This window comes from Cebus imitator, unplaced genomic scaffold, assembly GCF_001604975.1.
Source record: "Cebus imitator isolate Cc_AM_T3 unplaced genomic scaffold, Cebus_imitator-1.0 Scaffold131, whole genome shotgun sequence".
NCBI classification, from domain to species: Eukaryota; Metazoa; Chordata; class Mammalia; order Primates; family Cebidae; genus Cebus; species Cebus imitator.
In genome coordinates this window covers 543,639-557,651 of record NW_016107446.1, presented here as the reverse complement: position 1 = coordinate 557,651, position 14,013 = coordinate 543,639, and the positions used below count along the sequence as shown (strand labels likewise).

Below are 14,013 nucleotides of genomic sequence, written 5' to 3'. Positions count from 1 at the left end.
CATCTCTTTCCATTCAAAATTGGAGAAAATACCAAAGCTCAGCAGCGTTCTTCCTTCTAGAGGCTTGTTGGAACTCCAAACACATACCCCTGACAGATACAACAGGGATTAATGAGCCACGACCAGAAGTTTGATTTTTCTGTCAAGTGCTCCCATCCGTCTTTAATAAACAGAAGAGCAACATAAACTCCATTGCCTGCTCTCCACTGCTGAAACTGAGCTGGTTGTTCCTGGTACTGTGTGTGTTGAGCTGAGTTATGATTCTAAATGACAGACAAATGCTTTTACAAGCCCCTTTGGTCTGCTACTCTGATGACTGGCTTTGCTCCCCAAGTTCCATTTCTTTACCTCTGTTCAACATGGGCAGCTCAGTGCTTTGCCAAGGGAAACCATCAAATGTAATATCACGTTTACAACTAAATGACTTCCATTTAGTGTCACTGGTGCACTATCTGTGGTGTAAAACTGCCAAAATACCCACTGTTTTCCCTTTTAGCCATGCTGTGTGCTTTTTTGCAGACGGCTGTCTCCTATGAGGACCAGAAGTTGAGCCAAGACACAGAGAATTTATAACAGCAGATGGTGAGAACCAGGTATGATCGCAGAGCAACGCCTGATGTCATGGTGCTCTTCCTCTATTCTGATGAAGCTGTATGTTGTTTCAGGAAAATATCTCTCCTTAACAAAAATAATTGCTCCATCCACGTTCACTGAAAAGCTGTTTGGTTCAAAAAAAGAGAGGTTTATATTGCAAAAATTATTAGCAACAAGAAGGTATTTGTTTTCTTCCTTTTCTTTTATCTTCTTGGTCTTGAAAAAATAAACCAGGATTTATGTGGGATGTTTATTTCTTTATTCCCTGAGATTGTTGCTGAAAAGACTGGCTGCCTTAAACTGAGCTGACCACAGGATGTCCCCAGTGTTCCATGAAAATTCCACTGAAAGGACATTTACCTGGTAATGCAAAACTTGGTTCTTAAAGAAGAGAGGTCAGAGCACATGGATGTGGTCACATCTACAACTTTAAAGAAAAATCTCGTTTTGCAGAGGCAGCCTCAGTGTCATCAGATAAAATCAAAGCATATCTGAATGGCGGTTGTCCTTGAAGAAGAGTGTGCCACCTACAAGTAAATCCACTAAACCTAACAGCCCAGAGCTGCTATTTAATTGCCCCTGAAGAGAAGTCACCGTGAGGTGGAGTTAATAACCAATACTAGATCTTTTTTTTTTTCTTTCACTTTAATTTTCTTTGAAAGCTTCATGCTCAAGCAATGTGGTGACCAATATGTAATGAAAATATTCTGCTCAAATACCTTCCTTGGGCTGACATATTTAGCAAATCCCAAAATGAGAGTCTGAATCAGGCCCAAAGAGAAAATATTTGAAAGGATCATGAATATGCGTCTAAACTTATTGAGTTAACACATTTTAAAATAGAAATGAGTTAAATATTTAACTCAATCTGCTCTGGCACAAGGGCAGGGGTGACATAGCCTTGGTGCAAAAAGGCAGCTATGGACTAGGCGTTTAACAGGAGGTTCCCAGAGAAGGCAGTGGGAAAGGGCAGCTCCATCTGTCACCAAACTCATGGAGGCATGGTGTGGAGCTGCATGTGTAGAACATTCCTTCTGTCTTTTCATACATTGATAGGTCACAGAGTTCAGTGCTAGGTCAAGTCACCTAAGGACCAAGGCAACTTGTCAGCCTCCTCTCTGGCCTGGGTGATCCTAGGTTCAAGCAGATTTCTGTTGGTTTATGTTATTCAAGCTTTGTGAGTTGAGTCAACAAGTATCTTACGCTGATCAGTCCCACTGGTGTTATAATAACCCTCACTTCTGCTTGATTTGAACTTGTCTCCAGACTGTGGGTGTCTGTTCTTTACCAGGGAATAGTCACAGAGCATGTGGCTTCATCTCAGTGAAAGTATTCAAGGGTCTGGATGGAGCCTGCTTCCCCTTACTTTTTCTTTTGAAATTAATTTTTATGTATAATTGACATAATAAGTGAACATATTTATGAGATACAGTGTGATGTTTCAATGCATGTATACATTGTATAAATGATTAAGTCAGGATAATTACTATATTCGTCACTTCAAACATTTATCACTTTTTTTGGAGTGATAACATTCAAAATGTTCTCTTCTTGACATCTTGAAATGTACAGAACATTGCTCTTTGCTATAGTCATCCTACCACGTAATAGAACACCACAATTTATTCTTCCTTCCTAACTGCAACTCTGTATCTATTGATCAACCTCTTACCCCTCCCCTCTCCAGGCTCTGATAACCACTATTCTACTCTCTATTTCTATTAAGGTAACTTTTTCAGATTCCAGTTATGAATGAGATATGCAATATTTGTCTTTCGATGCCTGGCTTATTTCACTTAATAATGTCCTCCAGGTTGATCCCTTTCATTTATATACCAGTGAACTTCTGTTATTTTAATCTGAACTTCTGTTACTTTCAAACATTTGAATAAGGCCATGCTTCTACTGATGTGGAGGCTGTTGTGAGCTGAATTGTATTTCACCAAATTCCCACGTTGAAGTCCTAACCCCTAGTACTTCAGAATGTGGTGGTATCTGGGGATGCGTTCTTTAGCAAGCTAACTAAGGTTAAAGCTTGTCATTGGGGTGGCCCCTAATCCAATGTGACTGATGTCCTTATAAAAAGAGGAGATTAGGGCACAGACATGCACAGAGAGAAGACCATGTGAGGACACAGGGAGAAGGTGGAATCTACAAGCCAAGGAAAGGGGCCTCAGAGGAAGTCAACCCTGCCCACACCTTCATCTCTGACTTGCAGCCTCCAGAATCGTGAGGAAATCAATCTCGGTTTTTTAAGCCACTCAGCCTGTGGCACTTTGTCATGGCAGCCCTAGCAAACCCATACAGAGGCAAGAAAAAAAAATCAGTATGGGAATGCTAGTTATGTATTATTAGTCACTAGCTCTTTGCTTAAACATAGCTCTCCTATGCTGGGCACAGTGGCTCATTCCTGTAATCCCACCCAGCACTTTGGGAGGCCAAGGCGAGAGGATCACCTGAGATCAGCAGTTCGAGACCAGCGTGGCCAACATGGTGAAACCCTGTCTCTACTAAAAATACAAAAATTAGCTGGGTATGGTGCCACATGCCTGTAATCCCAGCTACTCGGGCGACTGAAGGAGGAGAATTGCTTGAGCCCAGGAGACAAAGGTTGTGGTGAGCTGAGATTGTGACACTGCACTCCAGCCTGGCCAACAGAGGGAGACTCTATCTCAACAACAACAACAAAAACAGCTCTCTGAACTCAATAATAATGGCTGATATCAACTTGGTAAATTGTTTGTATTCCACTAAGATATTTACATACATTAATTCAGATAATTATCAAGGCAAACTTCTGAGGTTAAAATCCCCATTTTTCAGATGAGAAGACTGATGTGAGGACCCCAGTCCCATCAGCCTATAGGGCCCACACTAGACAATTAGTACAAAATATTTCAAATCATGAAGAGGATCACAAAAAGGTAGAAAAAAAGTTGTGACATTTTCTTCATATTCCTGTTTTATCTGCTAACTTCTGACACAATATTTTAGCCTTGTGTGGGTAAACCTTGAATAGAATACACTTGACCTACACATGCCCTGATTACCCCAGAGTTGATTTTCACACCTTTTCTCTTTTTTAGAGCACATCTATATCCATGGGTATATTCCAAGTTATCTAATCTTCCAAATTCCCCATGGATTGTATGAAGAAGCCCAGGCTGGATAGGAGTGAGCAGGACACAGTGAGCATTGAGTGAGTGAGGCCAGTGACTGGGCATAACCCAGCTGGTGAATCCATGATTCACATGGAATTGGAGATCTGGACACCTGGGCAGGCCTTATAAATCTTCTGATCCATTTAATTCATGGTTCTATTTCAGCACTTACCACAGTCTGGACTGATTTAGAGTGGGCTGTGTGTGCGTGAGCCTTCCCTTCCCATCCCTGAAACAGGGTTCCCTGCAGACACAGTGCACGGGGAGAAGCTCCTCCGAGAACTCCTCCTTCAGCAGCACTGCATAATGACACCCGGGGGTGTGTCCTTGGATTTGTAACTTGCCAGTGTGTACTAGCGCTGGACCAGCCCAGGGGCTGGCTTGGCTCATAGTCCAGTGCTGTTTCCATGACAACACACTGTTTTATAGAAATACTCAAAAATTTTTTTAAAGATACACTGATAGATAATTATTCTCATCACAAAGGAATATGTTACTGTGAGGAAGGATTCACTGTCTAGGACCATAAGCTTTGTAAGAAAGCAGGGGCATGCACTTGAAACCAAACTTGAAACTGAAAAATAAAAAACAGCAGCAGACATTCACTACCTCAAAAATTGAGAAAAACATATTGACCTTCTGGTTTTGAAATTGTTTAATAACTGGAAACTAGTTTCAAACTTGAGTTTGGCATAGTTCTAAGAACTCAGTCAAGAGGAATACAAAATCCTGTTTTTAAAAGACAGCTGCTACATTTTTAAAGTAGCACCATCAATCTGCAATGGAAGGAAACTTATAAAGGAAATGTACTTCAAATGTTTTATAGCTAATGTATGTATAAAGTAAAATATAAAGAAAATCCATACAGTTTTAACAATCGCAGAGTATTAAAAGCATCCATTTTTAAGGATTACGGAAAATATTCAGGTCATTATTTGTTCAATTCAACCATTTAATTATGTGAATGTCTATTTCAAAATACCCAACTGTAATCTCAGGGGATATGTGTGAGTGTTCTATCCCATGACTCTTTATAATAATAAAAATAAGCAAAAGGTAAATACAATTTCGGTTTAAATAGCTTTCCTCTTTCCTTTGGCCTCTTGGGCCTTGGTTTTGTTTAATTAATCTGTTCATTTCTGGTGAAACCATCTCTTGGCAATGCTTTGGGATACTTGGGATTCCTGGAGTGCAGAAGAACAGTCGATGTGGTTTCACACTGGATTGTGCGGTTGGAGGTGGGTCTGCTGCAGTCATTCTGGAAACATTCGTCCTCCTATCTTGTGTGTGGTAAGAGATTTGATGAGCTTTTAAGCAGCTTCTGCCTGTTTTTAGCATCTACAGTGCGTCACTTTTCTGGCTGGACTCACCAGCTTAGAGAAAGCAAACGACTTAGAAAAATCACAAAGCACATTGCAGGTGCCCCACTGGAGGGGGGACACATTTTTGCATTTCTCTACTGCTATGCTGGGTGTTAACTTCTGTTAATGAATATTTAAGCCTGGGAACTTGCTTGGTTTTCGCCCTCACATCGGGCATTCTCCGGCCCTACCCCTGAGGGGTAAATTGTGCAGGTGGGGTAGGGTGGAGGGAGAGGAGCGCGAAGGCAGGGATGACTGCCCACCTTGGATGCCTTTTCCAGCACGATGCTCTGACTAATGAGCAGAGGCCACTGCTGAAGAGCAAGGCTGGGTCTCCTTTTCCAGAGACTGAGCCCATTACCCTCTCGGCCCCGCTAGCCTGCGGGCACCCAGCCTGCCTCCCAAATGGATGACTTCCGGCTTGCTGTGCGGCTCCCAGTCCTGGTGCCAGTGGCCGTGAATAACCTTGCTTTTGTGTATATTTATTTTATTTTGAATTTCTCCACCCTGGATCTTTCCACCACCAAACCCCACCTCCTGCTTGCTGGCCCCATGTGGTGATGTTTCTTGAAATGTTAGATTCTTTCTTCCTCTATGCCCCCTCCAGTTCTGGAAGCATTTTGTTTCTGTACTGCTTTGTGAAGCTGGTGCTGAGTCCAGATCCTTGGGGCTTTAAAGTTGAATTAATTATTAAACAGGAAGGGAGCAGTACTTTCAGCAGGCGCCAAGTAACTATACTTAAACTGCAACCTGGCACTGTTTTTCCCACCCTTGTGCTGTGGTGTGCTGAAGGCAACTGGAGATTTTTATTCTAGTTTTAATCAAGCATTTCTGTAAGTTTTCAGGCAGTTAAGATTTGGCAGCAAAAGGCTGGGAAGTCAGTCTTCATCACCTTCTGACCAGTTTGGCCATAGAAAAAATTTAAAAAAAAATCAGAAGTAATTTCCAAGTTCATAAATCAATCTGAAATTGCCCACTTTCTCTGGATTGCTTTTCCTGAGGACGGGGTGGGCTTTTCTCTCAAATATATGTGTACTTCTTATTGATTAGCTTCCATTTGTAGAGAATGGTGCTTTTCAAATAAAACCATCAGAACAATGGCTTTAGTTGGTGTGCGATTGTTATAATCATTGGTTTAATTTGGGGGCAATAGTAAAGATATGAAACCCTGTATTTAAAAATACTCAGGAAGGCTGGGTGCAGTGGCTCATGCCTGTAGCCTCAGCACTTTTGGAGGCCAAGGCAGGAGGATCGCTTGGGACCAGGCATTCAAGGCCAACCTGGCCAACATAATGAGATTCCCATCTCTATAATAATGAAAAATTAGCCGGGCATGGTGGTACACCTATAGTCCTAGTTACTCAGGAGGCTGAGACGGGAGAATTGCTTGGGCCCAGGAGTTTGAGGATGCAGTGAGCTAGGATATTGTCACTGGACTCCAGCCTGGGCAACAGAGCAAGGTGCTGTCTCTAAAAAATAATCACAATAATAATAAAGTAAAAATAAAAATACATGTGAAGACACACCACAGAATTTCTTGCTTTTCTGAGGCTCAGCACTGATGCTTCTCAGAAATTCGCAACTCAAAGGAGTTGGTAGGTCACCTTAGCCCAGATACTGAATATGGGTATTCTCACAGAGCTATATGAACGAGACAGCACCTGTGTTCTAGAGAAACCTAAAGCCTTCCTAAAGGTATCGGACTAATACCTTTAAATGACAGCAAGATGCTTTCTGGAGGCTGCCCCCGCAGCGGGCTGGCCCTCTGATTTTCACCTGACTCCTGGAGTTTGGTGGTGGGCCTTTCCCAGTCTTGGCTGACTGCTCGACAGGAAGCATGCTAGGAAGTGCTCTGCTCAGCTCCATTAAGTCTCACCCTGTAGCTGAGCAGCGGTGCAGGCTGTCAGTGTGGGGAGGGAGGAAGAGCTATCTGGGTGCAGCTGGGTGCGTAGGCAGGAGTGTGAAGCAGCCTCAAGAGGAAAGAGAACAACGATTTGGTTAAAAATTTAGATTCATGCGTATAAATTTGGAACGGGGGAAAAAAGTAAGCCCGGCACACACAACCCTCCCGCACCCCTCCCAGTTGGCTTGTGATGAAGTGTGCATGTGAGAACAGCTCAGAACCGAAACACTGTACAGTCATGTCTCCCCTAACGGTGTGCTGGGAAACCTTGCAACAGATATATCCTTAGAACTTTGCAAAAATGAGAGACATTCTGTGAGCCTTCAGTCCAAATACTATTTTTTGGACTTGTTTTCCATTCAGGAATTTTTTAAAAAATGTATTCTTGCTGACCATTCTTAATTTTAAAAAATACTAAACATTTTCATCATACAATTTGTAATCATATGTATAATTTCCATCAGTCAATAGAGTTAATTATAATAAATGAATAAATGTACTTACAATAAGCAAAAAATTGTGGTCCACTGGCTAATTGAAAAAGATTAGTTAGAAGAAAGCAGACAGATTTATACTTCTAGGAATTTATCTAAGCTAAAATTTCAAGCACGTCTATTTTTTCTGAATTGCCACCTTTTCCAGGGAGTGATCCTTTCTTGATAAATCATCCTCTGACCTTGGTGTTGAGATTGTCGTGGGGCTTCCCACCTCAGGATGTCAAGTTTGGTCATATTATTTAGGACTCTATCTTGGCCACATTGCGCTTCTAACAACAGCAAATAATTTAAAAGCCAGGTTGAAAATGATATATTTCTCATCAACCAATATTTGGAAAATATTAAATGCACAACTTTTGTACAATTTCTATCTGTTCTTTATGTTCCATTTTCTTTCCAGAAAACATTCTGCACTGGTTTTAAAATCACATGATACGATTTCTAATCTTTAAGCAAAAGTCCTTGTCCTTTACATTTGGAAATGGGTTGATACTCTCATCCCTCACCCATGGGAAGTTTGCAACGTAAAATTTTTAAAAATACTTTATTTAAAATAACCTTCCAGTAGCTAGCCTAGTCTTCTATGTTTAGAGATTAGAAAATGCTTGAAAAGCACTTTCACTTAGTTGGAAAGGAAAACTTTAGTCAACAATAATAATAACCCTTTAAACAAAAAAAGAACGTGGAGAATTCCAAACAGGCATGCATTGCTTTGTAAAAGCCTTTTTCTTTCCCTAGTTCTAAGGATAACTCTAAAATTATTGTGTATACCCACCTTTGGTTTCCTGAAGACTTTCCTCCCTGACTGCTAAAAAGCAAAAGTTAGGAAATTATGTCTGAGTTGTGTCAAATACGTTCCAAAGAATCATGAGGCTTTCCTACATGAATATGAGGAATATTCATGTAGGAAGTCAACCCCTGAGCAATTGTCACCTTTTCTTATGTGGTGTTCCCAACTGCAGTGCCAGGCAGTGGGGGCTTTGGGAGCGGCTCCAGTTCCTGGGTGAGCCCAGGGTCTGCCCAGACGTCGGCCATCTCTGCAGGTGTATGGGTTGCGGCCCTAGGCAAGACCGTCTCTGCCTTCCCCAAACGCCTCTAAGCCCTTCTGCGGCCCAGATGGTTCCAATTTGAGGCCTACACTCAGCGCTGGAGCTGTATTGAGTTTCTTCCCTGAAACCAACAAAACCTGCTTCAGCATTTTGCTTGGATTAAAATATTTGTCCCTTTTTTTCACAGGGCAGAAGGAGGACTCCTGAAGCCTCCGAAGGAAGGAAATCATTACAGGGCCCTACAGAAGTAGGTCATGTGCTACAGCTGCTCATAGTTTAAGAGGAAGAAACATGGGACCTCAAACCTGGAACACGACTCTTTCAAAATGCTTGTGAGCAACCCAAGAAAAACATCCTCCCGAGGCTTATCTAATAACCATGATCTCTAATCGTCTCAATGTGTGCTCACATTTCCCTAGGAGTTTGCACCCACTTCTCAGAGCTAACGAGATGCCGAAACAGAACACAGAAAAATGTAATGAAGGAGATTTAATAGTTTGTGTTAAAGCTAATATGGTCCATTAGGAGCTGTCATTTTTATAAACAATGAGGATATGTTACCCTCTTCTTTGGTGTAAAGTCATTCCAGGCAGGACCTGTAAACATTCAGTAATGATCTGTAGAACATGCGTGAACGACAATTAAAGTGCCACTTGAAAAGTCTGCTTTCCTCACATATTTGGTTTCTTGCTAAATAAACTTGTAAAGTTCACACATGTGTATGCATATGTTTACATTATAAAAAAAGTGTGCATTTCATTAAGAAAATCAACGGACAGATATCTTATAAGTGGTTTTGGTTCCCATTAGCTTGAGAAATATCAGAAGTGATTAAATGAGGAGCATAGGTTCTGTTTTAGTGTATACTATAATAATAAAACGACCACTCTTTCATGGTAGCTTAGGAAGACAAAATTATAGTTCACAATGTCATGAAAGGCATGATTACAACCTTTGAAAGTTATAAGAAAAAAAGCTTCTATAAAACCTATCTGTTGCAAAAAGTGTATGTTCTGCAATGATTCAGAATATTTCTAGAATTTATATTTTAATTGTGGCTGATACCAAACAGAGACAAGACTTGAGAACGTGCATTATTTTTAAGACTTACTGAATGTACTTGAGAATATAAAATCAGATTGACTCCCTCTGACTTTGTAAATAGAGTTTGCTCCCTTGCTCTTTCTCTCTTTTTTAAAGGACAAATGATTCCTTTTTATAGGTTTTAGGTTTGGCAGAATTTGATTAAAAAAAAAAAAGTCTTATGGCCCCCTAACATTTTCTGCTGTGTACAAGAGTGGGTAGGGCGTGAGGAATAAATAAAGGTCCAGATTAAAATTATTCTAGTTATTCACACAGACTTAAAAGCTCCAGTGACCAGTTTTGAGAAGTAGCCTTAGGCAGAACTTGCTATCAAAGAAGGCCAGGAACAAAACACATTTAAGAGCAGATTACGAGTCCCTCCTAACAAAGCAAAATCAAATCACTGATCGATAAGTGCAGCTGGGTTAAAATTGTTTCCTTAAAAAGGCTTTAAAAACTTTTTTGAGTGATAAGCTGGAGGCTGAACCTTTTATGCTTTTGAGCAAACTCCTTCTGGAAAAATCTTTTGCATCTCTTCCAGGGGGGCCTCTTTGGGGATGAGTCGGAGTCTCTCTCTTCTCACTTAACACAAGCAGGCCCTTGGCTGGAAAAGGCTGGCAATGTGGTTTCCAAGAAAGGGAAAGATGCTCTTTGATCTAAGTCAAGCCCTCTAAGAGAGTCTAGCTGCTAGTCCCAACAGCATAGCTGGATTCTCCATGGTCATCTATGAACTATTTGTGCAATGCTCAAGCTGGAATGACCATTATTGGTGTAAAATCAACTTGAAACCTAAAGAAAATCTTCAACAAAGAAAAGCCCTAGATTCCAGGTCACTTAAGCCACAAAAATGTGCTGGGTAGATTGTGGCTCGCTGTCTAGATCAAGGCCATGTGGACGACGTTGAGGCGTACCTCCCAGCATCAGACGTAACTCAGATGCCGGCTCTTTTAATGACTGATTTCAAACAGGGCTTTTAAAAACAAGGGAAGGGGGGTAAAAAAGAAAACCAATGAGCAAGTGGTGTTCAATTTATTCACATATGTTCCAAATGGCACAGAGATAAGCAAAAAGGGTTCTGGTATGTTTTTTAATGATTTCATTATCACCAGACAAGAATGGAAAGATCGTCCAGATGCTATTGAAAAGATAGAAAGAGAAGATTAAAAAAAATAAGAATAATATCTTGAATGGTCCCCTGCCCGGTTACATAAACAGTGAAAGCCGACCAATGAGATCTTTGAAGTTAGGTCTATTTGCAAGTCCATTTATTTAAAAACGAAGGTTAAGATGATGTAGAAAAAAGAAAACTTTCAGAAAAATTTGATCTTGGCCTGGCTGTCTTATTCTCTGCGTGAGCATCGCTTGCCTGGGGTGGATTGTCATTTGAACCAGCGATTAAGCAGGGAGGGAGGGTGAAGCAAAGCTACAGTCCCCTCCGGTGGAACAGGGGCTTGGCCAGTGCCCTGCCCGGGAAGCTTGTGTCACACACAGTACACATGGAAGATGGGGATTAGTCCCACTGCAAAGGCTGTGGCTTGGGCCACAGATCTGCCCCTTCCCTTCTTGTGGCTGCTCCTCGTCCATAAAAACCATCTTGGTGTGTTGAATTCCACACTGAAAGCAGCCTTTACCTATGAAATGATCGAAACAACACCTCTTCAGAAAGACAGCATGCCTTTTACAGCACCACAGTTCCCCTTGAATTTTCTTCCCGAAATCCGCTGGATTCCTCCATTCCCTGATTCTTCTGATTCACTGCCACGCTGTCCCTGGGCTCTATTAGTGTAAAACTTTCCGGTATCTGGCAAAGGTAGTGAAACCCTCATTTCACTGAAAGCACTGGAGCTGTATATGCAGGATGGATCCTTTTCATTTATGTTCGGTGTGACAGTTATTTCAACTGCTTCATCTCCATCAGGCCTTACTCGTGCTGTTTGTTTCATGGCCAAAATATTATCTGACCTATCTTGAAACTCTAAGAAAATTTCTCAGCAACAGCATTGTTTTCTGACATTGTAAATCATCTCTCCTTCCACACAATTTTGCATGGCCACGATAAAAAAAATGTGGATATCTGAATTTTATAGTTGAAAACATTAAATGGGTACTTGTAAATTAGATTCTCACAGTCCTAACAATATCTATTGTTTTGCTTATAATTCTTTAATTTTTACCAAAGGGACGTCCTATCGCTTACAACGAAATAGCAGCAAATACAATATCTAGAAGTGTGTTTAGTCCAGCTAAGGGCTGATCTGGGGCTGCCCGTGCAATCAAAACCTCTGCCTTGGCTCTCTGTGAGCCTTGAAAGGTAAAGCTCTCGCGCATTAACTCTCTTGGTTCATGGATGTGTTGCTGGAGTTTTTTTTTTTTTTTTTTTTATATGGTACAAATCATATTGAAAAGAGGCAAATTAACCTCTTTAATTCAAAATCATTTACTTAGTACCCACTATGTGCAACACCAGTGACAGAAAAGCTATATGTAAAAGCACATCAGTTTGGAATATGGTCATGTCCAGCTTCTGGTTCACGTAAATAATTGGAAACAGGGTGAGTGCTTCCCACTTCCATAACTGAGGTGCTGTTTCCCTTAACGGCTCTCTACGTGTTCAAGGGCAGGATCATCCCTGGTTTACTGTAGTTTTAGACAACATACTAACATTCACTAATAGGGGAAGGGAAATTAAAAATGTAAATAAGTGCTTGATTCCCCACCCCCAAATACATCAGATAACTGCTTATTTTTCACTAAATTGATGTGCTTTCAGGTTCTGTAGGCAGAGGCTAAACACATATTATTAATAGTTTCCTATGTCTCCTTTTTAATAATCTTTGGGTTGGGTGACTGGATTTAGTGACATAAGCAAGAAGATACAGAAAGTGAGAGAAATCCAATGTGAAAATCCCAGTGAGACCCTTAGTGCCCTATGGCCTGTCAGAGCAATTCTGCCTGCTTTTAAGTTTCTCCCTCCTCCATTCCCTCTTCTCCTGGAACTTCTGGGCTTGTTTTTCACTAGTTCAGACAGACACTGTGTCTTCTCACCAATCTCAGCTTCCTTTTGCTGTAGGTTTGTTCATTCTGGCCTGGGAACTTTACTCGTCATTCATTCGGAGTCTGTTCCACCTCATGCCCAAACAACTTTCTAAGGTTTTCATTTAAGTAAAAACTCTAGTACTGGTAAGCATTGGTTAAATAACGTTTATGAAATCAAAAACATTTAATCAAACTTGGGGCTTCTTTATCTGATGACAATCTATGTTATTCATTTTGTGGTGTTTCTAGAAACTCTCCAAATTAACCTCAGTGTAAATCTGGTCCTTCCACCTCCAGAGGGCCTTTGGCTTGTAAAATCTCAGTTTTCCAATTTTATTATATTCGTGTTCTTATCTGGAGCAAGTGCTCTGCATGCTTGTGTGTGTGTTATTGTGCGTGCATGTGTTATTGTGTGGATTGTTAACTCCTGCAGGAGGACAGGACTATATCCTTTATCATCATGATCTTCTTCTTATTGTTTTTTTTCTCTTTTCATCATGAGTCCTATACTTACTGAATATCTATAATCGCAGAAGTCCCTCAATAAATGTTGCGAAATTATTGGCAGTTTTGTGCTTAGGCAAAATTCCCACGATGCCAATAAAAAACTTAACCTGGAAAAGAAAGATAGAATAGGGTAGACAAAGCAATCTAATTCTGAGCTAGTTGAAATCTATATTATGTGCATCTAACAAGGAAGCTTAGTAAAAAATAAAGAAAATTATTAGTTTTAAATGTAAATTTTTTTCAAAATTTCTAATTTTAAATAGGGTTGGAAATGCATAAAGCATAGTTTGTCATCAGGTAATGTATTTTCCATTATCTGACCTACTTTGCAACCCCAAGAAAATTTTTCTGGCAACAGCATTGTTTTCTAACATTGTAAATAACCTCTCCTCCACAAAATTTTATATTTGCGTAGTTTAAAACATTTGTGGTTGTGTGTGTGTGCTTTATGAGTGTTATTCAACTGAATAAGTGATTACCAAAAATATAATTATATTGTTTTATTTTTTATAAGTATGGATAGAATTTGCAATTCAATTTTTTTCATTTAAAACTCTTTGGTATAGCAATTAGACCATCACGCCAAAAAGCAACTGAGAAAGGGACAAAGCTCATCACCATTTATCTTGCATTGAAGGAAACATATTTCGTAGGAAATAAAGAATACCTGCCTGCATGCATAGAGACAAAACAGTGGTGTCATCCACAAGGACAAGGTGGATCTAATGTATTCCCATCAGATGTCCTGGGAAGGCTTTCGAGTTTTGTTTTGAAATGTACTCAGATATACAAATCCCAAGTAGAGAGTAAACAGTGTACTGG

The 14,013-nt window shown here is 40.4% G+C and overlaps 1 long non-coding RNA gene across 1 annotated transcript; it reads left to right on the top strand.

The window, feature by feature from the left end:
- Nucleotides 1-516: 516 nt before the first annotated feature.
- On the top strand, nt 517-9,277 carry LOC108312967. The gene is made up of 2 exons (XR_001828867.1): nt 517-593; nt 8,753-9,277. It is a non-coding gene; the product is annotated as an uncharacterized LOC108312967 (long non-coding RNA).
- Nucleotides 9,278-14,013: the final 4,736 nt, after the last annotated feature.